Source organism: Rattus norvegicus, chromosome 5 (genome assembly GCF_021556685.1).
Source record: "Rattus norvegicus strain SHRSP/BbbUtx chromosome 5, alternate assembly SHRSP_T2T, whole genome shotgun sequence".
NCBI lineage: Eukaryota > Metazoa > Chordata > Mammalia > Rodentia > Muridae > Rattus > Rattus norvegicus.
The window spans coordinates 164,868,505-164,894,075 of record NC_141538.1 but is presented as its reverse complement, the minus strand read 5'-3'; the positions used below and the strand labels follow the sequence as shown (position 1 = coordinate 164,894,075).

General features: G+C 49.5%; 1 long non-coding RNA gene across 3 annotated transcripts; it reads right to left on the bottom strand.

Annotated features, from left to right (window-relative positions):
* Positions 1 to 1,412: 1,412 nt before the first annotated feature.
* LOC102551951 (uncharacterized) lies at positions 1,413 to 25,339 on the bottom strand. Of its 3 annotated transcripts, XR_015621465.1 has the most exons (4): positions 25,238 to 25,339; positions 21,584 to 21,713; positions 2,953 to 3,108; positions 1,413 to 1,685 (listed from the first exon to the last, which is right to left on the bottom strand). It is a non-coding gene; the product is annotated as an uncharacterized LOC102551951 (long non-coding RNA). The 3 variants fall into 3 exon arrangements; XR_015621467.1 differs by lacking the exons at positions 1,413 to 1,685; positions 2,953 to 3,108 and adding an exon at positions 13,869 to 14,024; XR_015621466.1 differs by lacking the exons at positions 1,413 to 1,685; positions 2,953 to 3,108 and adding an exon at positions 20,350 to 20,496.
* Positions 25,340 to 25,571: the final 232 nt, after the last annotated feature.

Genomic DNA, 25,571 nt, shown 5'->3' with positions numbered 1-25,571 from the left:
CTCAATTACCCAGAAGCACAGAGCTTGGTGTGTATGAACCCCGCACCAGAGCACATGCTGTGGGGCATGATTTGGCTGTTGGACAGGATATCAGGCTTGTCAGGAAATTGCAAACAGATGGGTAGGGAGTTTGTACCTGTGCGGTGCAGTGGGAAGGACTGAATAGCATAGGTATCCAGTAGTGCACGTACACACCACACACACAGACTCACTCCACACACACCACACACACAGACACACACAGATACACACACACAGACTCACATCACATACACACACACCACACACCATATATAGACATGCAGAGACATGCAGATACATGCAGATACACACCCACCACACATTCATATACATCCACACATCACATATACACACAGAGAGACACATACAGATACACACAGACACACACCACACATTCACACACATATCATGCATATATACATGCCATACACAGACACTACACACACATACACACCACTCCATACACATACCACATATACTTATAGAACACACACACCATACACACATCACATATCACACATACACACATTAAACACATACATATATCACACACACCATACACACACCACACACACATTTACAAACACACACACACACATACACACATATTTTATACAGACACATGTCATACAGACCACACGTACACAGGTACCACACACACACAAGTCACACCCCCACAGCCCCACACCACACACACATACACACACAGACACACACACACAAATACACACATATCTCATACACATGCACAAACACACATAGAAACACAAACATGCACACATGCACACCATACCTCATACACACATGCACACTCACACAAACACACACATCTCAACACATCTCAAAGACACACACAAACACACACACCCTCTGCTCCCAAAGCTGGAACTTCACATTCACTCCTCAGTTTGCAGTTTGCTGGCAGCCCCATTCCCTGTACACAAACATCCACCAAGCTCTCCAACTTCTAAGCCACGGGTTACATACAGAGAACCTGGAAACGAACAGAGCTCAGTTCCTGTTACCATCCCGGACCTCACCCCAGAAAAACCCAGTGCAGCTAGGGAGAGAGAGGACCTAGTCCATAAAGTTCATGCCACAAAAGCACGAAGACCTACATTCTGATAGCATGCGTGTGGAAATCCAGGCACGGTGGTTCATACGTGAAGTCCCTATGCTGGGGAGATAGAGGCAGTTGGATGACTGGCCAGTCAGTCTAGCTTAATCCGTGAACCCCAGGTTCAGTGAGAGGCCTTTTCTCAAAAATAAGAGAGTAATTGAGGAAAGTACCTGATGTGGGCTTCAACATGCACCTGCACCCAATATGTGCACCTGCACATGTCTGTGCACTCACATGTCTGTGCACACCCATGTAAAAACCCTGAAGCGAGGTGCTTTACACAGTACTGGGACACAGCAAGCCCCAGTTAACTTTATTAGGATTAGCTTTGAGAAACAGGGAGGCCAGGAGGGCTTCCTGGAGAAGGCAGTGCCTCAGCTGGGCACTAAGAACTGAAGAGGGAACAGGCTTATCCTCCCAGGGGCTGGATGACCGAGGGGCTTTCAGTCTGGGCTGAGACTGGAGAAGCTGCTCTAAGGTATCCATGGTACCTGGCTGTCTTGGCTGCTGCTCCCTGGTGTGGGCGTCATAGAAATCTGAGAACCTGCAGGAGGTAAGGAGGGGCGGAATGGGAAACCCCAACATTGCAGTGTAAAGTGTGTTTTAGTAGCTAAAAGGGCCTCCCTGGGCATCAGCCTGAGGGGACAAGTCAGGAGAGAGGGTATAGCCACTACCCAGCACCTGCTTTGGTCAGTGAGTGAGTTGGACCCATGTGTCCATTACAAGCAAGTGAGGCTACTCTACTAGTGCTCCTTATTTGAGGTGTCTGTCCCTCGGTGACAGACAGCAGTCCTGCAGCTGCTGGCTGCTTAGCAATCTGAACTGGCTCTGACAGGGTTTCTCCATGTCGCCTTGGTTGTCCAGGAACTTGCTCTGTAGACCAGGCTGGCCTCGAACTCATAGAGATCCACCTGTCTCTGCCTCCCAAGTGCCCAGATTAAAGGCATGCACCACCACCATCCGGTGATTTCTTCTATGTTTATGAAAACATTTCTTTAAGCTCAGCACACAGGAAGTGCTTGGCAAGGGATACTGCCTGCTGAGACATGGGTCTTTGGAGGCTTGCCTTTGGGGCAGTGATGTGGCTCCCTGAAGGAAGTGCTTGATGTGGAAGCCTGGAGCTCTGACCTCAATCTCTGAATCCTACGTAAAGGTGGAGGAAGAGGACTGACTCCTCGGAGTTGTCCTCTGACCTCCACATGTACTCTGTGGCATGCATGCCCTCCCCCCCCGCCCCAACACACACTAAAAGAAAAAATTAAAGAAGTCTGCTCCGGGAGGTGATAATCTCAGTATTCAGGAGGCAGAGGCAGGAGGAACTTTGTGAGTTCGAGGCCTGCCTGGTCTATAGAGAGAGTTTCAGGATAGCCAGGACTGCACAGAGAAACCCTGTCTCAAAACGAAAGAGAGGGGGAGGGAGGGAGGGGAAATGTGGGGGAGGGGGGAGAGGGGAGAGGGGAGAGGGGAGAGGGAAGAGAGGGGAGAGGAGAAGAGAAGAGAAGAGAAGAGAAGAGAAGAGAAGAGAAGAGAAGAGAAAAGAGAGACTGACTGTCAGACTGTCTTTGGCTCTCTCAATTTCTCTAATCCTAACGATTTATGACCCTGTCTTTCTTTACCTCAGGAGGTGGCCATGAGGGAGCCTCCAGGCTTTCTCATCTGGGAGACTGTATGGGACACTCAGTGCCTCCTGTGTGCTGTAGCAGCCCCTTCTCCATGATACCACCCTCACATGGTACCCTGTCCTGTTCTCTGTGACCATTAAAGCTATTGTGAGAAACGTGGCCCAGGGGGCAGAAACCATGTGCCATTACCCGAGTGCATCCAGCTCTCAGAGGGACAGTCGGCTCCCACATGCCTTGGTCTTCCTGTGATTTGTATGCAGTGCAGAAATCACGACTGTCAGCCAGCACGTGGGCTGTGCATCAGGACGGAGAGAGGAATCTAGGCTTCTGCAGACCCAGTGGGACCTGCTTTTCCGATATGTGCAGGGGTGGATAGACGGGAGGGAGGAACAAGGAGAGGAAGTCACGGAAGACAAATGGGGAGAACACACGTTAGTTAACCCGTCAGCCTTCCACCTCAGGCTTAACCCAGACATTGTATGGTGGCCTTGAGGGGACAACACTCTGCCCAATGCAGCAACTTTAAAGCGGCACATTAGAACTCGAATAGGAGGCATCTTCATTTTCCACAGTGAGACAGGTGAGGGCCCCACACCGGCTTTTTACTGTTTCAGCTTCGAATGTACTCAGCCCACTGGCTCTGGTTTTGCCCACAGTGTCTGGAAGATGTTCAGGAGGCTGGCATTTAGGTAACCAGACAACCTGGGAAATGGGAGGAGGGAGTGAAAACGGAGCAGAGAGGTGGTCAAGGGAAGGAGGGGAGGAAGAAGAGGGTGCAGGTGGGCGGGTGTGAGGGCCACTCCCCAGTCCTGAAGCCCGTTAGGCCAGGACTGATTCCCAAGGTCCTTGGCAGCTGCTTGGAGCCATGGCTCCCCTGGGGGCAGTGCTGGCCCCAACCAACTGTCACCTCCGGGATTACATTTCCGAAACTAGTTTTTGAGAGAGACAAGCTGGGCCCAAGAGGGCTGTATCTCTGTGTCCTTGTCCTTGGGAGGCGGAGAAAGGAGAAGAGGAGGAGGCGGGGCAGCCAGGAGGGAACGCCAGGCTTGCAAAAGCAATTAGTGAGCAAAGGGAAATTGCTTTGTGTTGGGTTTCCCTAGGGGCTCAGGCAGGAAAGGACTCTGGTGTAGTCCTAGTGGCTCCTGGTTTGGCTTTATCAGATGGTAACTCCACCCAAGCCTCTTCAGAACCGCCACACAAGCAGATGAGTGGGGGGCCCCTTAACAACGTTTAGAGATGTAACCCAAGAGGCACCGAAATAGCATAGGTGGCTAACACTAAGTCAGTTAATTTGTATTCTCCCCTGAGGAGCCTGTACCCACAATTGGGTGCGTCTTACCTTCCTGTACTCTGCTATTTGAGGCACATACCCTCTCCCAGGTGTGCCTTTCTTTCTGAACGCCTTTCTTTCTCATAACCTTCATGCTCAAGCCTATATGAAAATCGCCTTTAATAAAATTTCCAGCTGGGCTGGAGAGATGGCTCAGCGGTTAAGGGCACTGACTGCTCTTCCAGAGGACCTGAGTTCCATTCCCAGCAACCACGTGGTGGCTCACAACCATCTGTGGTGGGATCTGGTGCCCTCTTCTGGGTCTGAAGACAGCTACAGTGTACTCGTATAAATAAAATAAAATAAATAAATCTTTAAAATAACACCTCCAGCTCTGCTTCACTACACCAACCAGCCCAGGACCTCTTTTCAAGCATGGAAGTCGGGGACCTCCGGCTGGTCCGAGTCAAGGTCTGTGAAAGTCTAGGTGACCTCTTGAGGCTAGTGAGGGTGGCCATGAGGAGCCGTGTCTCTGATCAACTCTGGCACTCTCCCCAGGACACTCTGTGGCACGGATGGAGAGTGGTTAGGGACAGGTGTTGTCAGCCAAAAGAATGGGAGTGGGGAGGGACAGACAGCCAGAGAACGAACCATAATAGGTACCATTGAAATGATCTTGCTCTGGTCATAGGAATGGATTCTAAGGAACTCGCTGTGAACTGATTTTCTGAGCGTGTTCTCCCAACAGCAAGCAGAAGCACAAGCCTATCAGATCACTTCCTTCCTGGCTGAGAGCGGCCCTGGGGCAACCTGGTCTTCAGGTCCCAGTCTTCAGAGCCCACTCTCGGGGAGCCACATAGAGGAGTGGAGGGAGGACCCCTTGGCACATCTTAGTTTCCCGAATCCTTTCTTGGACTCCTCTTCTCTTCTACAGACGGCCTTCTGTGAGCAGGACACCTATTTCAGGTCCTGCTAGAACATGGCAAATGAAAGAAGCCTGAGGAGAAACCAAGTCATTCATTTCGATGGGGCAGGGGTCAGCATGGCTCCTACATGTAGCTTGATGGTAGGTGGGGCAGAGGCAAGAGAAAGACTTCTAGAAAGCTCACACGACCTCACCTGGGATTCTACCCCTGACTCTGCCAGATGGCCTTCCAAAGTGCAGGTCCGTGGTGTGCAGCCTGTGTTGCAGTTGGTGTTGAGAAGCAAGATCCCTAAGAGGCTGCAGGAGGGTCCACAGGTTTGACTTGGCTTCCTGCTTCTCCCTGATGATGTTCCTCTCCCTTTGGAGAGTGAGTCTTTTCTAAACACCTTCCTGGCACTAGGTGTCTTAGGGTTTCGTTGCCGTGAAGAGTCACCATGACCAAGGCCACTCGTATAAAGGCAAACATTTAGTTGGGGCTGGCTTAAAGTTTCAGAGGTTCAGTCCATTGTCATCATGGCAGTGTGTAGGCAGATATGGGGATAGAAGAGCCCAGAGTTCTATATCTTGATCCATAGGCAGCAGAAGCAGACTGTCTTCTATAGGAAGCCAGGAGGAGGCTCTGTTTCCCACTGGCCAGACTTGAGCATATATACATGAGACCTCAACCTCTAACAAGGCTACACTTCCTCCAATAAGGTCATACCTCCTAATAGTGCCTCTTCCTATGGGCCAAGCATATTTAAACTACCCCACTCGGACTATCACACTAAGTGACCTAAACAGCCACAATGATTGTCCCTGGCATAGGCACCTGACCCTAAAGGACCAGTCAAAATATGTCCCTGGGACTCTTCTGCCCCAGGGCTCGGCTGCTTGGGGAGGCAGGATACCCAAGTTGACCTCACTTTCCCTACACTGTGGCCTGGTGGGTGTTGGGCCATAGGGAAGCCCCTATGACATCACTCCAGCGGTGGGAAAGCACAGTCTGAGGCTCAGGACAGATGGAGCTGGCTTGGGGGTCCTGGGGCCTGCAAGGAGGAGCTCTGCCTGATCCGTGGGGAGAGTCAAGCCCAGGGGTTGGGGGAAGAGAGCTCTGGCTGGGTCCTTCCGGGAAAGTCCTTGGCTTGATGGCAACATCAGGCTTGGGCTTGGCTTGGTGGCAGTTGCGGCTAGGAATGCAGAGAGGCCTTCTATGGGAGATTAGGAAGCGTCTCTGTAGGCAAAGGCCATCTCCATAGCTTCCCACAGCAGAACCGATGAAAAGAGGCTGTCCATGGTTTTAAGGTGTTTATTGTCATGGCGGAAAGTGGATGAGTAAAACCGTACCCCACTTCTCAGGGTGGGTCTGTGATTAAATACCTTTTGCAGGGAGGCGTGTCTGGGAAGGAAAGCTTATTGGCTAAGCCCTCCAGACCTCTAGGTACCTCATTAAAATGGAGATCTGTCTTGAGCCTACATGACCACAGGTCACACACTTCCTTTGCATGTGGAGGGGCTTGGGGCATTGCCCTTATGTGACTGGTGGACACAAATCTATGGGCGAGTGCAGCTAGTGACCGGGGCCTGGTACCCAGGAACAGACAAAGCTCCTATGGTCCCTTCAGGATCTCTGGGGCTTTTAGTCTTAGTTAAACCAGGGACCAGGCTACATTTCATGGTCCCACAAACTTATTTTATTAATTTTTGTTGTCTTTTATATATTTTTCTTTCTTTCTAGGCTGCCTTCTCTGTGTTGTCTCTCTATCTCTGTCTATCTGTCTCTTCTCTCCCCCCACCCCCGTGTGTGTGTGTGTGTGTGCATGTGCATGCGTGTGCCTATGTGTGTGTGCATGTGCCTGTGTGTGCCTATGTGTGTGTGCATGTGCCTGTGTGTGTATATGTGTGTGTACCTCTGTGTGTATGTGTGTGCATGTGTGTGTGTGCATGTGTGTGTGTGTACACCTTCTATGTGGGTGTGTGTGCCATACATGTACATGGAACTCAGAGCAAGACCCAGTGAGCCATCTCAGTTTTTTCCTTTTATGTTTTTTTTCATATGTGTGTATTACATGCTCATTATACCTGAGCCCAAGTGTATCTGTGTGTGTGATGAGGCCCAAGTTTGATGTGGGGAAATCTTCACTTTGTTCTTTAAGGCAGGGTTTCTAGACAGGCAGCTCACTCCAAGCATCTCCTGTCTTCACTTCCCAAGGCTGGAATTACAGGTGGGCCATCAAATACACAGTCATGTGGCATTTATATGGGTTCTGGGGTCTGAAGTACAGACCCCTTGCTTATGGGGCCAGTGTTTTAACTGCTGAACCCTCTCCCCATCCCCTGTTGTTGCCCTCTGTGGCTAGTGTGTCTTGTCTGGCCTCAAATATGCTTTGTAGATCAGGATGGCCCCAAACTTGCTTTGTAGTCCAGGCTGACCCCAAACTTGCTTTGTAGTCCAGGCAAGTCTCAAATTTACATGACCCTCCTTCTTTTACCTGGTGGCTACTAGACTACAGACACACATCCCATGAGAGCCCTGCTGGGGAGAGTGATTTTGGAGTCACTATGGTTTCCCATTTGAGAGCCCCTCAGACGGAGGGTACAAGGTCCTGATGGATAGCCCCAGTGCCTGGCACTCACTGTTCTGGGGTGGGTCCAGGTTGAGGCCATGTGGCTGTATTGGGTGACCCCAGCAGGACAGCTTCCATCCCAGTGTGCTGGTGGCTTAGGATCCCAGGGTCTTTTCAGTAAGCTCCATAATTGGCTTCTGCACTCATTTAGGTGGCCCCACCTGCTTGGCATGTAAAAAGGTTAGGTTGGCATGAAGCAGCTTGGGTAAATCCCTCTTTTCTGTTACCCTCACTTGCCTCAGACTTCACAGATCTGGGCCTGGTTGAAACACTGGCTTCCTAAACTTCTCTCCTCAGTTTAAGCATGGGCTCTGTTCATCTTACCTCTTAAACGCCATGGTAGGAAGCTCCAGGGGCCATTGCAACCCTCCTTCCCTCTGGGCCAGCACTGTGAATAGCTGTGAAATGTAAGCCGCCTAGCTGACAATTAAGGTTGTTCTAGCGGCTGCATTCAGAAAAGAAAAGGGAAAAACGCCCAAACCAGGTAAAATTAATTTCAACAATATATTTAATCTGATGGATGGGAGATGCTAAGGTTTCAGCGTGTGAAAAATGAAGTGAAAAACGATCAATGCAGTAGTTTTGCTTTCAGGTTTTTATCCTGTTTTTACCATCAAAGCATATCTCAACCTGGACCAGGCACATCTCAAGGGCTCCCATGTGTGGGGTGGGAGGCACTGGGCAGCACCAGGCATCACATGGCAGAGAAAGCTGACCAGAGCCTGCAAAAATCCAGGGAGTTCGTAATTTTCATTTCATCCTGATGCTTCATTCAACTAGAATTATACTAGCTGGGTTCTACTTTGGGCCTGAAATGTGATCTTCAGAAGGAGCCCAGGAATCCTTGGAGGAATCTGAAGGCAAAGGGGCAGATTCCAGGAGTCCCTCCTCTCTGATAGGCAGAGGGAGCCATGGGGACTGGGTATTGATTTTCTTTTGTTTGTTTTGGTGGAGTAATTATAGAATCTCGGTAAAGTTACAAAGACGGCGAAGACGTCACCCATCACCTAACCTCCTTTCATAGAAGTGCCTCATGTAAGCAGAAGACATTTGATCAATCCAAGACATGGGCACTGGTACTCAAGTATTAACGAAACATACACGTTATACAGAGTTCATTGGTTTCCCATCCATGTCTCCCCCGGGTGTGTGTGTGTGTGTGTGTGTGTGTGTGTGTGTGTGTGTGTGTGTAAATGTATGTGAGCATGCATGAGGAAGCCAGAGGTCAAGGCTACGTGTCTTCCTCAGTCATTTTTTCTTCATGTATGTATGTATGTATGTATGTATGTATGTATGTATAAATGATCTATGTATCTATGTATCTATGTATCTGTGTATCTATGTAGCTATCTATGTATCTATGTAGCTATCTATGTATGTATCTATGTATCTGTGTATCTATGTAGCTATCTAGGTATGTAGCTATCTATGTATGTATCTATGTATCTGTGTATCTATGTAGCTATCTATGTATCTATGTAGCTATCTATGTATCTATTCTATCTATGTATCTATTCTATGTATCTGTGTATCTATCTATGTATCTGTGTATCTATGTATCTATCTCTTTCTTCTTCCTCCCTCCCTCCCTCCCTCCCTCCCTCCCTCCCTCCCTCCCTCCCTCCCTCCCTTCCTTCCTTCCTTCCTTGCTGAGACAGAGTCTTACTATGTAACTCTGTCTGTCCTGGAATTCACAGAGATCTACTTGCCTCTGTCTTCCAAGTGCTAGGGTTAAAGACACGCACCACCAATCCCAGTTTCACTTTCCATTTTTGAGACAGGGTCTTCCACTGAACCTAGAGACCATTGGTGAACTAGGCTGGCTAGCCAGTGAGCTCCAGGGTCCCTCTATTTCCATCCTTCTGCCAGCACTGAGGTTACACACATTTGCAGCCACACTTAGCCTTTATGTGGATGCTGGGATCTAAACTCGTGTCTTCATGCTGGCACAACAGGTACCTTTCCGACAGAGTCCCTTGTGTCCACCTTCTGTTTAGGGATTCAATCCAGGATGCCACATTGCATTTGGGGCTTTGATTTCTAGAATGAGTTTATCTTTTAGTCACCTATCTATTTATAAAGCAGTTTGATGAGGTATGATGGAATTCAGTATATGAGATATACCCCTTTGTAAGTGTGACCCGTGACACCACCACACAGATGGTGTGTCCATTGATCCACACAACAAGGAGCCAAACTTGGTGAGAGTTCACCTAATCCAAACACTGTCTCCATCACTTTACAGGATGGATATGCTGATCCCTTTTAATGGCCCTGGCAGGTGGAATGACCCCTGCCACGTCTTACCTCCCTGAGATAGAAGTGTGTCCCAGCACCCTCTGCTGTCTCATTTGGCAGAGATCTCAAGTGGGGGGAGTGTGTTTACCCATCTGTTATGTACAGAAAGGCTGGCTCCCTAGAACCCATGTGTTGAAACTCTGATGTTCGATGTATCTGGAGACAGCCTTTAAGGGGGGGGGGGTAATTACAGTTGAATGAGGTCATTATTGTACCCTGCTTGTTAAGTCAGCTTTGGGTGACTGTAATGGATCCTGGGGATAATTAGCTAAGTTTTAGTGTTCTGGCTTATAGCTCGGGAGACGTCTGCCCATGGTGGATTGGCTCTGTGTCTGGTGTTAGGGCTTGGGGGAGGTAAATCTCCATGGTGTATATAGGGTATAAAGAGATGTAAAAATCATTTACATCCTGACCGAAGAGCAAAGACACGTGGAAGAAGTCAAGGCTCCACCATCTCCTTCAAGGATTGTCATGGTTTGAATGTGAAATAGCCCCATGCACAGGTGCCTATGTTTGAACACCACTTCACAGGTGCCGTTTTGAAAGGTTGTAAAACCATTAGGAGCAAGTGAGGTGTGGTGACCTTTAATCCCAGCATTCTGGAGGCAGAGGTATGTGGATCTCTGTGAGTTCAAGATCAGCCTGGTCTATATATCAAGTTCCAGGACAGCCAGAACTGCATGGTGAGACCATGTCTTAAAAACAAACAAATCAAGCCCCAACAACCATTTCCAAGCCCGCAAATAATAAAAAATAAACAAAACAAAACAAAACCAACCAGTCACCACTATCACCAAAACTTTTATCTTAGAAGGTGAGACTCTGTGGAACTGGTGGGCCACGGAGGGAGGGCTTTGAGGTATGATAGTGTGGCCCACTTTCTGGCCTGTTTCCTGTCTGCCAAGGGAGTCCCAGCTGTAGGCTTCTGTCATTGCTGGTGCCACATGCCACCATGCTTTCTCCTCCGTAAGGACCATATCCCCTCCAACAGTGAGCCAAAATAAGCCCTTCCTCCTTCAAGTTGCAGGAAGGGTTAAAATATCCAATACAAGTGTATGAGCTAAAGATCTCCCACCATTCCTCACTTCTTAAGATTTATTTATTTTTGTGTCATTGATGTTTTGCCTACATATATGTCTGTGTGAGGGTGTCAGATCCTCTGGAACTGGAATTACAGTTGCGAGCTGCCATGTGGGTGCTGGGAATTGAACTCAGGACCTCTGGAAGAGTAGTCAGTGCTCTTAACTTCGGAGCTCCAGCCCTCACTCCCTACTCCTTAAGGAAGGTTCACCACATTCCTCCAGTAGCGCCACTCTGAGGTCCGAGCCTTTATTGCATGGACCTTTGGAGAACAGTAAATGGCTGGCCCTCATCCAGTGAACTGGCATGCTTAGAAGAAGAGGAAGAGCTACTAGGACATAGGCACACAGAGAAGAGGCTGTCAGAGGACACAGAAAAATAAAAGGTGCTCTTTCTCAGCTATGGAGAGAGACCTTACCAGAAACCAGTTCTGCATGCACCTTGGGCCATAAAGCTGTGGGAAAACACGTCTCAGGGTGGAGAGATGGATCATCAGTTAAGAACAGTTGCCACTTTTTCAGAGGATTCAAGTTCAGTTCCCATGTCAGTGGCTCACAACCGCCTGTAACTCCAGCTCCAAGGGATCTGACACCCTGTTCTGGCCTCCATGGGCACCCACACACACTGCACAGACTCACACAGACAGACATACACAGAGCAATTCACACAGCATGCAGTTGATACTAGGTTTGCCTGGCAAGTGGGAAGGCAGCAGGTGTGATGTCTGTCGGGTTTGTATGTGTTCCGTGTGCCTGTCCTCTGCTCTTGTGGTTGTCTAAGAAACAGACATGTCATGGAAGTCACTGGCCTTGGAGAATGAAGACACACATGGGAACTGGCCTAAATGTGACTTGTCCCCTGGAGCCAAGACAGGCTTACCCTGGCCAACGCTGGCCAGGTATAATAGAAGCTCAGCTGACCTGTGGACACACAGAAAAGAGGTGACTGCAAGATGATTCACGGGGGTTGTGGGAGCAATTGTTAGGAAGCAGGAATTGACTGAGAAGCAGGAGCTGAGACACTTTGCCACCCCACATTAACTTATGGGTGAGCTTGGGTACAGAGAGCTGACCTGCCCAAACCAACAGCAGGTGCTACAGCTGAGAGGCGAACCCAGGAGGTGTGACTCACAACAGAGTTAGTATAACCATGGTTCTTCTGGTGGTTTGAGTGAGAATGTCTCTGGTGGGCTCTGATGTTTGTGTACTTGGTCCTTGGTGAGTGGTGCCGGTTGGTCGGGGAAATTTAGGAGTCGTGGTCTTGCTGGGGTAAATATACGTCACTGGGGGAAGGCTGTGAGGTTTCAAAGCCGGTTATCATTCCTGGTGCACTCTCTCCACTTTGTCCTTGTCGTTCAAGATGTGAGCTTTTGCTACAGCTGCCGTGCCTTCCACCTGCTCCCTGCAGGATACCATCATGGATTCTAACCCTATGAATCGTAAACCCGAATAAACTTTCTTCTGCAAGTTGAGTGGGCTGTGGTGTTTTGTCTCAGCAACAGAAAAGTAACCAATACAGTTTTCTATCGTCCTCTGATCCAGCAGTGTAATGGATCCTCCTGCTGACCTGTTCACTTATCAGACATTTAGAACACAAACACCTTCCCCTGTCAGGTTCACAGCGCGCATATCCTGATCTTTCTTAGGAGTCATTGGTCACTGACACGTATGAGTCTGTTTCTGACGCTCTTGCTAGATTTTATTTTCCGTGTGTGTGTGTGTGTGTGTGTGTGTGTGTGTGTGTGTGTGTGTATTCCAAAAATAAATATATATGATTTGTTTTATTTTTATTTTTTTTGTTTTGTTTTTGTTTTTTTCTTTTTTCTTTTTTTCGGAGCTGGGGACCGAACCCAGGGCCTTGCGCCTCCTAGGCAAGGGCTCTACCACTGAGCTAAATCCCCAACCCCGATTTGTTTTATTTTTAATTGTGTGTGTATTCCATATATATATACATATAATATATTTGATTTGTTTTGTTTTATTTTTAAGTGTCTGTGTATTGCATATATAAAATATATATTATTTGTTTTTGTTTTTGTTTTTTTTCTTTTTCTTTTTTTCGGAGCTGGGGACTGAACCCAGGGCCTTGCGTTTGCTAGGCAAGCTCTCTACCACTGAGCTAAATCCCCAACCCCTATTTGTTTTATTTTTAATTTTGTGTGTATTCCATAGATACACATATAATACATATATGATTTGTTTTATTTTTAATTGTGTATATGTGTGTATTCCATATATACATATTTGATTTGTTTTATTTTTAAGTGTCTGTGTATTACATATATATAAAATATATTATTTGTTTTATTTTTAATTTTGTGTGTATTCCATACACATATAATATATATATGATTTGTTTTATTTTTAATTGTGTATATGTGTGTATTCCATATACATTTACATATATGATTTGTTTTATTTTTAATTGTGTATATGTGTATATTCCATATATATACATATATGATTTGTTTTATTTTTAATTGTGTATATGTGTGTATTCCATATGTATACATATATGATTTGTTTTATTTTTAATTGTGTGTGTTTTTTCACATGCATGCGTGGGGGTCAGAGGACAATCTGAGGGAGTTGTTTCTTCTCTTCCACTGTGTAAGCTCCCAGGATCGAACTCAGGTCATCTGGGTTGGCAGCAAGCACCCTTTACCCCTGCTGGCTCTGTCTTCAGATCTCTGGAGTATCCCCCAGGCAGCGGAACTTCTGGGTAATGACGTCACACTGTCAACGAGCCGTGTGCCTGTGGTTCAGTCGCTTCCCCTCTTTGTAACTATCTTTTCCATTACAGCTTTAAAATGAAGGTTTCTTTTGATTTTGCTACAGGGCTACTCAGAGAAGCCCTGTGTCCAACAAACAAGTAAATAAACAAATGAACAACAACAACAAAGACAACAAAAGTGGAGCAGATTGGAGAGCAGTGGAGATTGGCTAATGTTACTAAAGGATAAAACAGAAAGGCTGAGGCTGAGGAGGCCAGCCTTGGTCCAGGATGTCTGATGACGAAACAGGAGCCAGCAAAGGAAGCAGAATCAGGAGCATGGGGCGGGTCTGGGTAGAGGAACCAGTCACTGGGGAAAGAAGAAAGGCCAGGGAAAGGGATGGAGTGAGGAAGCAGCCTGAAGCGTGGGGCAGCAGTCCCCTGTGAGGGGGTGGGAACCTGCCCCAGGTGGCTTATGAGGTTTATTGTGATTGGTGGCCAGGGCTGGGTGATGGGCAGCTAGGCCAGGTACCTCACTTGAGAAGGAACTGGCTTCCTCTGTTTATAACAGAAACTTCTCGGTCATCACAGAGTGCAGGAAGGAGAGAATTGACTGGAGTCTCGGGAGCCCCATCAATGGTGTGCACAGTCCAGCTGGACCAGGTGCTGGACCAGGTGCTGGACCAGGTGCTGGACCAGGTGCTGGACCAGGTGCTGGACCAGCATGTCTGTGAATGATTCCGTTGCCTCCTCATGGACTCTTTGGGGTCAGCTGTGCTACTTTTGTTCCCATTTTATAATGGGAAAGTACAGTCCAAAAGAGTTAGTTTCTTGACCCACACCACACAGATAGTGTCACAGCTCAGGCCTAACCAACTCCCTTGTACTTCCCTTGCCTGCTAGGGTAGTGGGAACTCACTGCCTTAGGTGTAAACTTCCTAAGCTCCCGCCCTCAGACATCCTGGATCAGTCTCCTGTATTTTGTTAGAAAACAGGCTCCTAACCATTCCAGCTCCGAAGGGTGCTGGTAACCACCTTCCTCAGGCCATCATCTTCAGCTGCTGTCATCAGGTGCTGAGCTGGCACAGCTGGGGAGGGCAGGTGTTTCACCCCACCCCTGGGATGGCAGAAGGACAGATAATCTGAGAGCAGATTGACAGCCGGTTATTAGAACTCTGGCTTCAGTTATTAGAAGTTTCCGCAGACCAGAGCTCTTGGTTATTTTCTCTGTAGGAAGCATGGGCTGGAAAGAACCTCCTGACCAATGGAAGCCCCAAAGCTTCCATGATGTCATGTGGTGTGGGGGTGATGATGTCATGTGGTGTGGGGGGTGATGGTGTCATGTGGTGTGGGTGGGTGATGATGTGTGATCTGAGGATTAGGGGTTTGAGGAAAGAGGTGGAAAAGTTACATTTTCTAAACCATGACTACATGGCAGGTGCCTTCTACTCATCCTGTTGTGTAATTCCTAAGCCAGGCTCATGCAATGGGAAGTTCCTCTTGTTACCTGTCTCTGTATCTTGGAGACCCAGCTTGGAAAGAGGCCAGAGTTCTCATCCTCCGGATGTCTATCACGGCTGCCCAAGCTGGGAGACACTTTTTCTACCATTGGGGCAGAACACATGGCTAGACTACATTTCCCAGCCTCCCTTGCAATCAGAGCTGGGTCACATGACTGAATTCTCCCAATAGAGAGTGGTTGGAAGGGATGACTCCCCACACACACACCTTGACTTCCTGTTTTCTGCTGGCCAGATGAGCAATGCCCACAAGCCCCCCAGGCCTGGACGTTCACTGTGTGAAAGACCTGGGTTGAAGGAAAGCCCGCTCAGTCATTTAAAAGTGTGGGGTTTGGACACGTGACTTCCTCTTTGCGCTCAGTTTCTTCTTAGTATCAGTGCCTTGCAAGAACACAGTTCCTACCTCAAAGGTCTTAATCTTCTGGAGCCAAATATGAATGGTCATAGCGAGGAGCAGAGTCAGGTAACCTTGACTACTGCCTTCCAGGGTGGCAACAGTTGCGTGAAATTTTTATAGTAACCATGTGAAGAAACTAATAAATCCAGATGCTAAAAAATACATCCGTAAAAATATGTAACTCGAGGTATTTAAAAAATAAAATACAACAGGGGCTGGCAAGATGGCTCAGTGCTTAACAGCACTGGCTACCCTTCCAGAGGGCTCGGGTTCAATTTCCAGCATCCACTTGGTGACTCACAACGATTTTGTAATTCCAGTCCAGGGGGTTTGATGTTCCCTTCTGGTCTCCAGAGGCACTAGGCACTCAAGTGGTGCACAGATAGACACATGAGCAAGCAAACAGACAGCAACAACAAACCAAACAACAATAAAACAACACACACTTAGAACGAAAACAACCATGTCTGATAGGTGGATAAGAACGGAGTTGGAATTCACCAGTTAACCTCCCGGGGTTTTATATCATGGGCCACAAGGATGGATGCTAGGCGGATGATGAATGGCTACGAAGAAAGCTAAGTTGGGCTGGTGAGAGGGTTAAGCAGATTATGGCACTTGCTGCCAAGCCTCACGACTTGAGTTCCTCCCGGGACGCATGTGGTAGAGGAGGAGAAGCAGCTTGTCTTAGTCAAGGATTCTATTCCTGCTGCTTACTGGCTTGCTTCCCCTGGCCAGCTCAGCTTGCTTTCTTTTAGAACCCAGGGCCACCAGCCCAGGAATGGCACCATCCACCATGGGCTGGGTCCTCCCACCCTTGATTACTAATTGAGAAAATGCCTTACAGCTGGGCATGGAGTCCTTTCCTCAAGGGAGGCTCCTTTCTCTGTGATAACTCCACCTTGTCTCAAGTTGACCCACAAAACCAGCCAGTACACAGCTCTTACATGTGGTTCTCTGATCAACACACACACACACACACACACACACACACACACACACACGAGAGAGAGAGAGAGAGAGAGACAGAGAGACAGAGAGACAGAGAGACAGAGAGACAGAGACAGAGAGACAGGGAGAGAGAGAGAGAGCACAAATAAGTATAAAAGCAGGCTAAAGTTGGACAGGACAATTGGACCGTGTCTAACATGGGGAGTCCTACTCCCTCACAGTCACAGTTCTAAAGAGTTAATCAACCTTAGAGACTCTTGACCATAGGTATGGCCTCCCCCTTCCCTTCTCCCTCCAAAACTTAAATTTCACTTAGTTCTTTAGAGAATCAAGAGTTTGAGACAGCCCCAAGGGCTCGGTTGAGCCTCTGAGCTTCCCTGTGTTTCCAGCTTAGGCTTCTATAGCCACCGAGGCAAAGCTGAAGGCCCCTCCATCTAATTCTGCTCTCCTTTTGAAGAGGCCCCAGCTTCTGAGCTTTGATGGAAGAAAGGACTGGAAGAGGTTAGGGAGAAACCAATTGAGATGAGTGTTTGTTGGTTTGTTTGGGGCCCCTGACCCACTGGTTTTCTGTAACCAGAAGCCTGTCCCTTGTGGTAGAGGAAATACGGAGAATCTTATCACATGGCATCAACACATGGGTAAAAACAGAGCTGAGGTAAACTGAGATTAAGAGGTTATGGGTTGGGGATTTAGCTCAGTGGTAGAGCACTTGCCTAGCAAGCGCAAGGCCCTGGGTTCAGTCCCCAGCTCCGGGGGAAAAAAAAAAAAAAAGAAAAGAGGTTATGGGAGCAGATGCACTGGCTGACATGGACAAGCATTTGACAGGTGTGGACGAATCATTGTAAATACTACACAGTCATAGAGCTATGGCCAGAGGGTCCCTAGCATCTCGGAGAAGGATCAGGACAGGCTGGGGTGGTATTGGCACCCATGGAGGTACAGTGTAAAACCCACAGGGCCTCCTGGACTTCGTGCGGTAAGAGACCCTCAGCTCTTGTGACTCCAGGCCAGAGGAGGCAGAGAAGCAGACCTGGAATTTAATCAGAAGGCTTGCGGTCTAACCTCCAGCAAGCTTGCTGCTTATCATGGGTCAGAGCCGTGGGTGAGAGAGGGATGCCGATCGTTGGCACATGCGTGGGGACGTCTCGGTGCGCACACGTGACAGTCTCCAATCCCTCCACCCTCATCAGCCCTCCGACTTCACAGACTTGGCCCATTCCTGGCTAGAGGTGCTTGGCGGTGCCTCAGGCTTGCCAAACAGAAGGAGTCTGCCGTAAGACGGACCCCTGCCTTGAGTGAGGTCAGTATAGGATTGTGTTTGCAACTAAGGGAAGTAAAGGATGATGCTGGAGGATGCGGTCCCCACGAGCATGAGGATCACTGCCATCTTCATCAGGGTTGCCATGACAACGCTCAAGAGACCCTCAAATCAAGTCCGTGGACGCTCCTTAACAGGACAGATTGGGAGACTGAGGAGATCATCGCCCGGGGTTCTAGCCATTCTTCCCAGCAATATGTAATTTTCCCCAAATGGTTTATAGCCTTGAGATCTTGGAGGTGCTAGCATATAGACTGTGGAAGGCTCATCCACGCTTGGTTGGGACTTCTCGTGATGCCGCTGCTCTGGGGTCACCCATGCTCCTGTAAGTAGCCCTTGTTCATGACCTTAAGTGACCCCAACAAACTCACTTAGGTTCTCCAAGTTGAACTTTGCAGCAATTGCTACTTTGATCTTTCCTTAGCGCCCAGCCTGTGGGGAGCAGAGGCTTGTTCAACATCTCCACAGGGAAGGGTCACAAAACAGATGGTGTGCCAAGGAGGCTGCTGTGACTGGCAGAGATCTGAAGAGTGCGCATGGGGCCAGATCACAAAGGTCCTAAGGTCGGAGGCAGTGCAGTGTGAAGTTGGAGAAGGAGAATTCCACCGTAAGCCCAGGATACCGAACTCCATATCTTGGCAAGGATGCCAGGGAGGGTGCTCACCCGCTGTTAAAATGACACTTGGAAACTTGGAAAAAGCCAGGCAGGGCTCGCTCGGGCGAACAAGAAATGCCAGAACCGGGGTTGGGGATTTAGCTCAGTGGTAGAGTGCTTGCCTAGGAAGCGCAAGGCCCTGGGTTCGGTCCCCAGCTCTGAAAAAAAAAAGAACCAAAAAAAAAAAAAAAAAAAAGAAATGACAGAACCTCCAATTGCTAATGGACTCCAGGGACAGCAGGGGATGGTGCATTTCTCATGGGCTGGTGAGAGGCTCGACAGCGTGGTTCAGAAGTTCCTCGGTGGCTGACCTCTAGAAGTCAAGGCCGGCAAGAAGAGATTCTGTGACTGAACTGGCTTCCCCAGTAGCGACAGGGAAGAGGGGAGCCTGAGATAATGCCACCCCTGGGTGGAACTTGAAATCAGGAGCAAGGTGGGGAAGATTACTGTTCTGAATGAGGTCAAGCGTCAGATGGGGAGTCTGCAGAAGGCTCTGCAAACGCTTACCTAGTTCGTAGGGCAAGATAGGGGAGCAGCTGACAAGGATACTGTGCAATTTACACAGCCAGAGGAATTCAATGGATAATCAGAGTCTGAAGACAGACATTGCCTCAAGAAAAGGACATGGTTCTCTCCTGAGGTAGAGCGCAGAGCCAGACTCTTCAAAAGGGAAGCCACTCACCCCCAAAGTCACTGAAACACTTTATCTTTGGCACTGACACCCCAGGTATTCATTTCTAAAGAGACCCACTGCCACTTACTGGGGTCACTGTATCCCCATTAAAGGACAAATAGCCAGAGACTGTTAACCAGAGACTGTTGGGTGCAGGGTCCAAGATAGATGGTGCTGACACACAAGGATCTGGGTGTTATCATGGCTTCCAGTTGGAGGAGCGGCAGATGGGAGCCTGAGGAGAAAAACAGCACTGCTCAAGCTTTGAGCCTCTGCATCTCCATAGAGTTCCATAGCCCACTCTATTCCCTGGCTCAGAGTAGAATTCTGGTGTCAGCCAGGCCCAGCTCAAAACAAAACACCAAGCCAATTGGTTTATGGCTATTTCCTCTGAATTGAAACATTCCCTTCAGAAGGGAGCGGGAGGCTCGGTTGAGATAAACAAAAAGACAATTTGTATGGGAAATCGGAAACTGGAAGGATTCTCACCCCTTCCCCCCTCCCCTTGCTCCAGCTTCATGGACAAGTAGGCTGGGGTGCGGGAGGAGACTGCTGGGTGGATCTGAGAGGTTTTCTCAGATGTGGGGCTACCTGCAGGGAGGACTCTGGGAGCCTTTTCAAGTTGTCTCCCATCCTGGAGTGGGCTTTCCAGTGGTGCTGCTGCTTCCAAGTCATCCCTGTTTCTGTCGCTGGCCTCTGAGCCATACCCCTGTCAGTAACCCCAGTAAACTATTGGCTCACCAAGTTGGATTGTGGTCTGCTCATTGCTTTGGTCTGCTGTGGGTTCCCTTTCTGGAGTAAATAAATAGATGTTAAGTACCCTCAGGAAAAAAGTCATCAGGTAACACCAACCAGTGTCACCTCTGGTGGCGGCGGAAATGAGCACCTCCATTAAGGCTCCGAGGTGTGTGGGTGGCAGACCTCGAGTTACCAGTTCTCTGGTTTGGGTCCTACAGAGCTCCCCAGGTGTGTTCTAGAACATGTGAGTAGTAGATGTCCGTAGATGCAGGGCTCGGGCAGTTATCACAGCGGCAGTGCACGCGGCATCTGCGCCAGGGCCCTCCGCACAGGAACGCACACATCTGCCTCCTGATCTAGCAAACACTCCACTTTTCCAGTCTCTGTTACGAGTGATCCAGAGCAGTTCACGAGGGACCAACAAACTGGGGCGGAAGAAGACACCATGTTAGTATGTTTACGTGCACAGATCTGTCATATGTGCATCCTGACTCTGCCATCCTGTGTCACAGAGGGATGTGAGGCTGATTCTCAGCTGCAGCATCTGGCAATGTGTGACGGATTAGTTATTTGTTGTGGCGACAAAATGCCTGACAGAAGCAAGGAAGGAAGGAGGAGGGAGGGGAGGAGAGGGGGAAGGACGGAGAGGGAGGGAGGGAGGGGGAGAGAGGGAGGGGGAAGAGAGGGAAGGGAGGGATAGAGGGAGGAGGGAGGGGAGAGGGAGGGAGGGAGGGGAGAGGGAGGGGAAGGATGGAGAGGGAGAGAGGGAGGGAGGGAAGGGAGGGATAGAGGGAGGGAGGAGAGAGGGAGAGGGAAAAGGGAAGGAGGGGAGAGGGAGGGGAAAGGGAGGCAGGGGGAAGGGAGTCAGGGGAAAGGAGGGAGGGAAGGAAGGGAGGAAGAGAGGGAGACAGGGAAGAGAGGGAGGGAGGGAAGAAGGGAGGGAGGGAAGAAAAGAGGGGAAGAAAAGGGAGGAGAAAGGGGGAGGGAGGGAGAAGGAAAAAGGGAAGGAAGGGAGGAAGAGAGGGAGTCACGGAAAGAGAAAGAAAAGGAAGGAGGGAAGGAGGGAGGGAAGGAAGGAGGGAGGGAGGGAGGGAGGGGAAGGTTAGTTATTTTTGGCTCACAGTTGGGAGTGGACACAGAGGAAGGGCAGCAGCAGGAGCCTAAGGCGGCTGGCTACACTGTGTCTGAAGTTCACCTTCTCCAATGGCTTTTTTTTTTTTAAAGATTTATTATATTTATTCTATATAAGTACACTGTAGCTTGTCTTCAGATACACCAGAAGAGGGCATCGAATCTCTTTACAGATGGTTGTGAGCCACCATGTGGTTGCTGGGAATTGAACTCATGACCTCTGGAAGAGCAGTCGGGTGCTCTTAACCACTGAGCCATCTCTCCAGCCCCTCCAATGGCTTTTTACTTAGAACCCAAGCCCACAGGATGAGTCCACAGCACGGTGCTGCCAATCTCTGGTGTAGGTCTTCCTGCCTCACTCAGACTTCTCTGGAAACACTCCCCACACAGACATACGGAGAGGCGTGTCTCCTGAGTGGCTCCAAATCCACTCCACCTCACACCTCTCCCACATCAGAAGGAAACCCCCATCAGACAGGCCTCAGGGGCTCCCATGGTCAAGATGCCACACACTTGACAATGGCTTCTCCATTCGTGCCATCTTACCAGGTGACATGGAGGGCTGGCCTCTTCGAGATGGCCCCAGGCAGAGAGGGTTCTACAGCAGCTCCAGACCGAGGACAAGCAGTGAGCAGCTAGGGTCACGTGACTCAGCAGATCTAGGGGACAGATGGATCTGTGGTGGGAAAAGACACTATGAATTTATGGCAAGCACCAAGAGGAGAGTGGCAACACAGATCCCCAGGGTTCTGGAACAGGGCCCTGCCATCTGGAGTGCAAAATTATGCAGTGTTTGAAAAATAGCTTTCACACGGGGCCCGGGAGCTGTGGAGCCAGGTTCAGCCAGCTAGAGAGAGCTTCGGGATGACACTTGGTGAGCACGGGGGGTCGAGGACACGTCCACACACAAATGAATGGTTGTTACCTGGTGCGGAATATTGTTCTTAGCATCTCGGGTGCATGTTAAGGCCTCCTCTGGTTGCCAGGCAGGGATGTTTTCACCAGGATACAGAGCGAATCTCTCATTCAACTGTAACCTATCCTTGCCACCTGGCTGTGCTGCTTTGTACCAAAAGGCCAGAAGGCCAGGAAAGAGTCACCATAGCACGAGTCATTGACTTAGTCAACTGGAGGAAAAAGTAGGATGGGTACCATGGACTGTGGGCAGGGAGACTATGTGGGGTGTCTTTTGTCATTCTTTAGGCCCTCAACTCCCTGTGTTTATATTTTAGTTTAGTTTAGTTCATGTGTATGGGTGTTGTGACTGTATGTATGTATGAATGTATATAGTATGTATGTGTGCTACATGTGTCTGGTGCCTGATGCATTTAGAGAGGGTGTCACCAGGAACTGGAATTATGGGTGGTTATGAGCCATTATGTGGGTGCTGGGCACCCAAACTCAGGCCCTCTGCAAGAGCAACAAGTGCTCCTCACCACTGAGCTGTCTCTCTAACGGCCTCCACTTTTTTCTTTCTGAGACAGCATCTTACTGCTTCAAACTAGCTACAAACTTGCTTCAAACTAGAAACCCCCCTGTTTCAGCATCCCAAGCGCCGGGGCCACAGACACGTACAACCTGTCCCTGTCCTCTCCTTTGCCCATCTCTCACTATAAATAACTCAGTAACCGAGAACTGAGAAGGGCATGGTGACCGGGAGTCCCCGTGTGTTAACAGTGAGCATGGCTCACCTAGAAGCTGCGTTCTAAGTACAAGGGACCATTGGACGGAGTCAGGGGAGTCAATGAAATTAACCTTGAGATAAGAAGCCATTACAGGAAGTTGTATTTCAACCTTCCGGGGCCCCGATTTTTTCTCCTCCTCCTCTTCCTCTTCTTCCTCCTCCTCCTTCTCCTCCTCCTCCTTCTCCTCCTCCTCCTTCTCCTCCTCCTTCTTCTCCTCCTCCTCTTCCTCCTCCTCCTCCTCCTTCTCCTCCTCCTCCTTCTTCTCCTCCTCCTCTTCCTCCTACTCCTCCTCTTCCTCCTCCTCTTCCTCCTCCTCTTCCTCCTCCTTCTCTTCCTCCTCCTTCTCTTCCTCCTCCTCCTCCTCTTCTCCTCCTCCTTCTCCTCCTCCTCCTTCTCCTCCTCCTCCTTCTTCTCCTCCTCCTCTTCCTCCTACTCCTCCTCTTCCTCCTCCTCTTCCTCCTCCTCTTCCTCCTCCTTCTCTTCCTCCTCCTTCTCTTCCTCCTCCTCCTCCTCTTCTCCTCCTCCTTCTCCTCCTCCTCCTTCTCCTCCTCCTCCTTCTTCTCCTCCTCCTCTTCCTCCTACTCCTTCTCTTCCTCCTCCTTCTCCTCCTCCTCCTCTTTGTACTCCTCTTCCTCCTCCTCTTCCTCTTCCTCCTCTTCCTCCTCCTCTCCTCCTCCTCTTCCTCCTCCTTCTCTTCCTCCTCCTCCTCTTCCTCCTCCTCCTCTTCTCCTCCTCTTCATCCTCCTCCTCCTTCTCCTCCTCCTCCTCCCCCCTGCCCCCTCTCCTCCTTTTCCCCACAGTGTAAAGGTTTCAATCCATTCTGGTGGGAAGATGACTAGTGGAGCAGAGCTGTGGACATCGTGGTGACCAAGAAGCAGAGAAAGAGAGTGTCTATGCTGAACAGGTAGCTCCGTGGGTAAGGGACCTTGACACCAAGCCTGACAATGTGAGTCCGATCAAGGACCCATATGATGGAAGCCTCCCATAGCTTCTCCCTCTGTGAAGCAGGCTGTTTCCCTCAGGGTCACATCCTGTGTTACTTGATGCCGTGATGAAATAATTGGATGAAAAGAACAAAGGGAAACCGAGGCTCAGAACTGTCCGTCAAGGGTTTCCTGTTACCCAGACAGGAGTAGAATCAGGTGTCTATTCAAGTCTGTTGTGATCAAAAGGTGGTGCTGGAGTAACTCAGGAGTCCTGGTGGTCTGAGGGTCCCATGAAGGAGGAGACCACTCGGTCCATTTTACCGGTAGGTCATCCTTTAAAAATATTTTATTTTGCCCGCACGTGTGTCTACTCATCATGTGTGTGCCTTGTGCTTAAGGGTGTTAGATGCTCTGGAACTGGAGTTAGAACTGGGAATCAAATGTAGGTCCTCTGGAGGGGTGAGCAGTGTTCTGAGCCCCTGAGCCATCCCTCCAGCCGTAGGATGCTGTTCTCTGAGAAGGTGCTGTCCCTGCAGAGGGCTCACGGGGCTGAAAGGAAAGGCCATGGAGACCTCCAGGTGAGGTCCCCATCCCATGTGTCCCTCTGCCTCCAGCTCTGTGCGTGCCTGTCTCCCTCAATCTCATTGGAGCATCCCCGTCTGTTGGGTACAATAAGTAGCTTCAGGCGTGTCTGTCTTCAGTGTCCCTGACCCTGCCTTAGTATCAAGAGCTTGAAGGGACCCCGGTGTGATGGTATATTCCAGTTGATACCCATATCATCCCAGTCTGGGGTTTCAGAGCCAATAATTTTTGACTGTGTGTGATCTCAGGCAGATGGCTCAAGCTTTAAGTCTTCTCTTCCTCCTCCTCTTCCTCCTCCTTTTCCTTCCCCCTCCCTTTCCCCCGTTTCTTTTCCCCCTGGAACTCACATCGGCTGGCCTTGAACTCATAGAGATCTTTACCTTTACCTCCGGAGTGCTGGCATTAAAGGCCTGCACCACCACTGCCCAGCGAGCTAAGTCCCCTTACCTGCATAGAACAGAGGACACGCAAGAGGTCCCACCCCTTCCTGATTCTCACTCTCTCCTCTCACTCTCTCCTGTGATGTCCCCAGACTAAGAGAGTCTTCATTTACTTCATTTAGAAATGCCAGACTCCAGTCTAGATCAAATATCTTCTGGGTTACTTCGGAGAGCGTCTGAGGCTTTTCTGTCATACCCTGTTCCTCCCCTCTGGCGACTGGGGGAAGCCAGCCACCTTCTCCTCAGTCTCTCCCCCTTTTCTCCCCTCCGCCTCTGCCCTCTCCTGTTCTCCTAGGATCTCAGGGGTTTCAGCCATCACCGTGTCCCTGCAACTCAATTGCTTCCTGATCTCCACACACAGTTTGTTGTTGCTACTTTTGATTAAATTTTGAATCTCTCTTCTAGTTTATTTCTCCCGGGTATCCTGGCTGGCACGGGGCAAGGGGAATATGGAGGTGACTGAACTTTGGGGGGGGGCAGGATAGGAAGTCCTGATGGACTTTGGGAAGTCAGATGATGGGAGCGGTGGGGGAATGATGGCCGTTTGTGATTTGGGAGAAGTGGCACCTGGTACTGTAGATATCCGATATCCATGTGCTGGCGAGGGGCTCCAAGTCATTGCCGTCTCCTGTCCTTTCCTTTGCCAGCTCCTGCCCGCTCCCCATCTCTCCAGTCTTATTGGTTGACAGCATTGCCTGCATGCCCCACACCACTGGCACTGTTGCCTCACAAGGCTCAGCCTAACAGCTCTGCTTGTCCATTATTTCTGTCACTGGTGTTCCCAGCAATCACCCATCAGTACTGTCCTGGTGGCTCCCAAACTGGGCCTGGGGAGGTTGTGGGCAGCTTCAACCTTTTCTACTTGTCCTTCTCATCAGCCTTGCAGGAAGGGAAGTGCCCA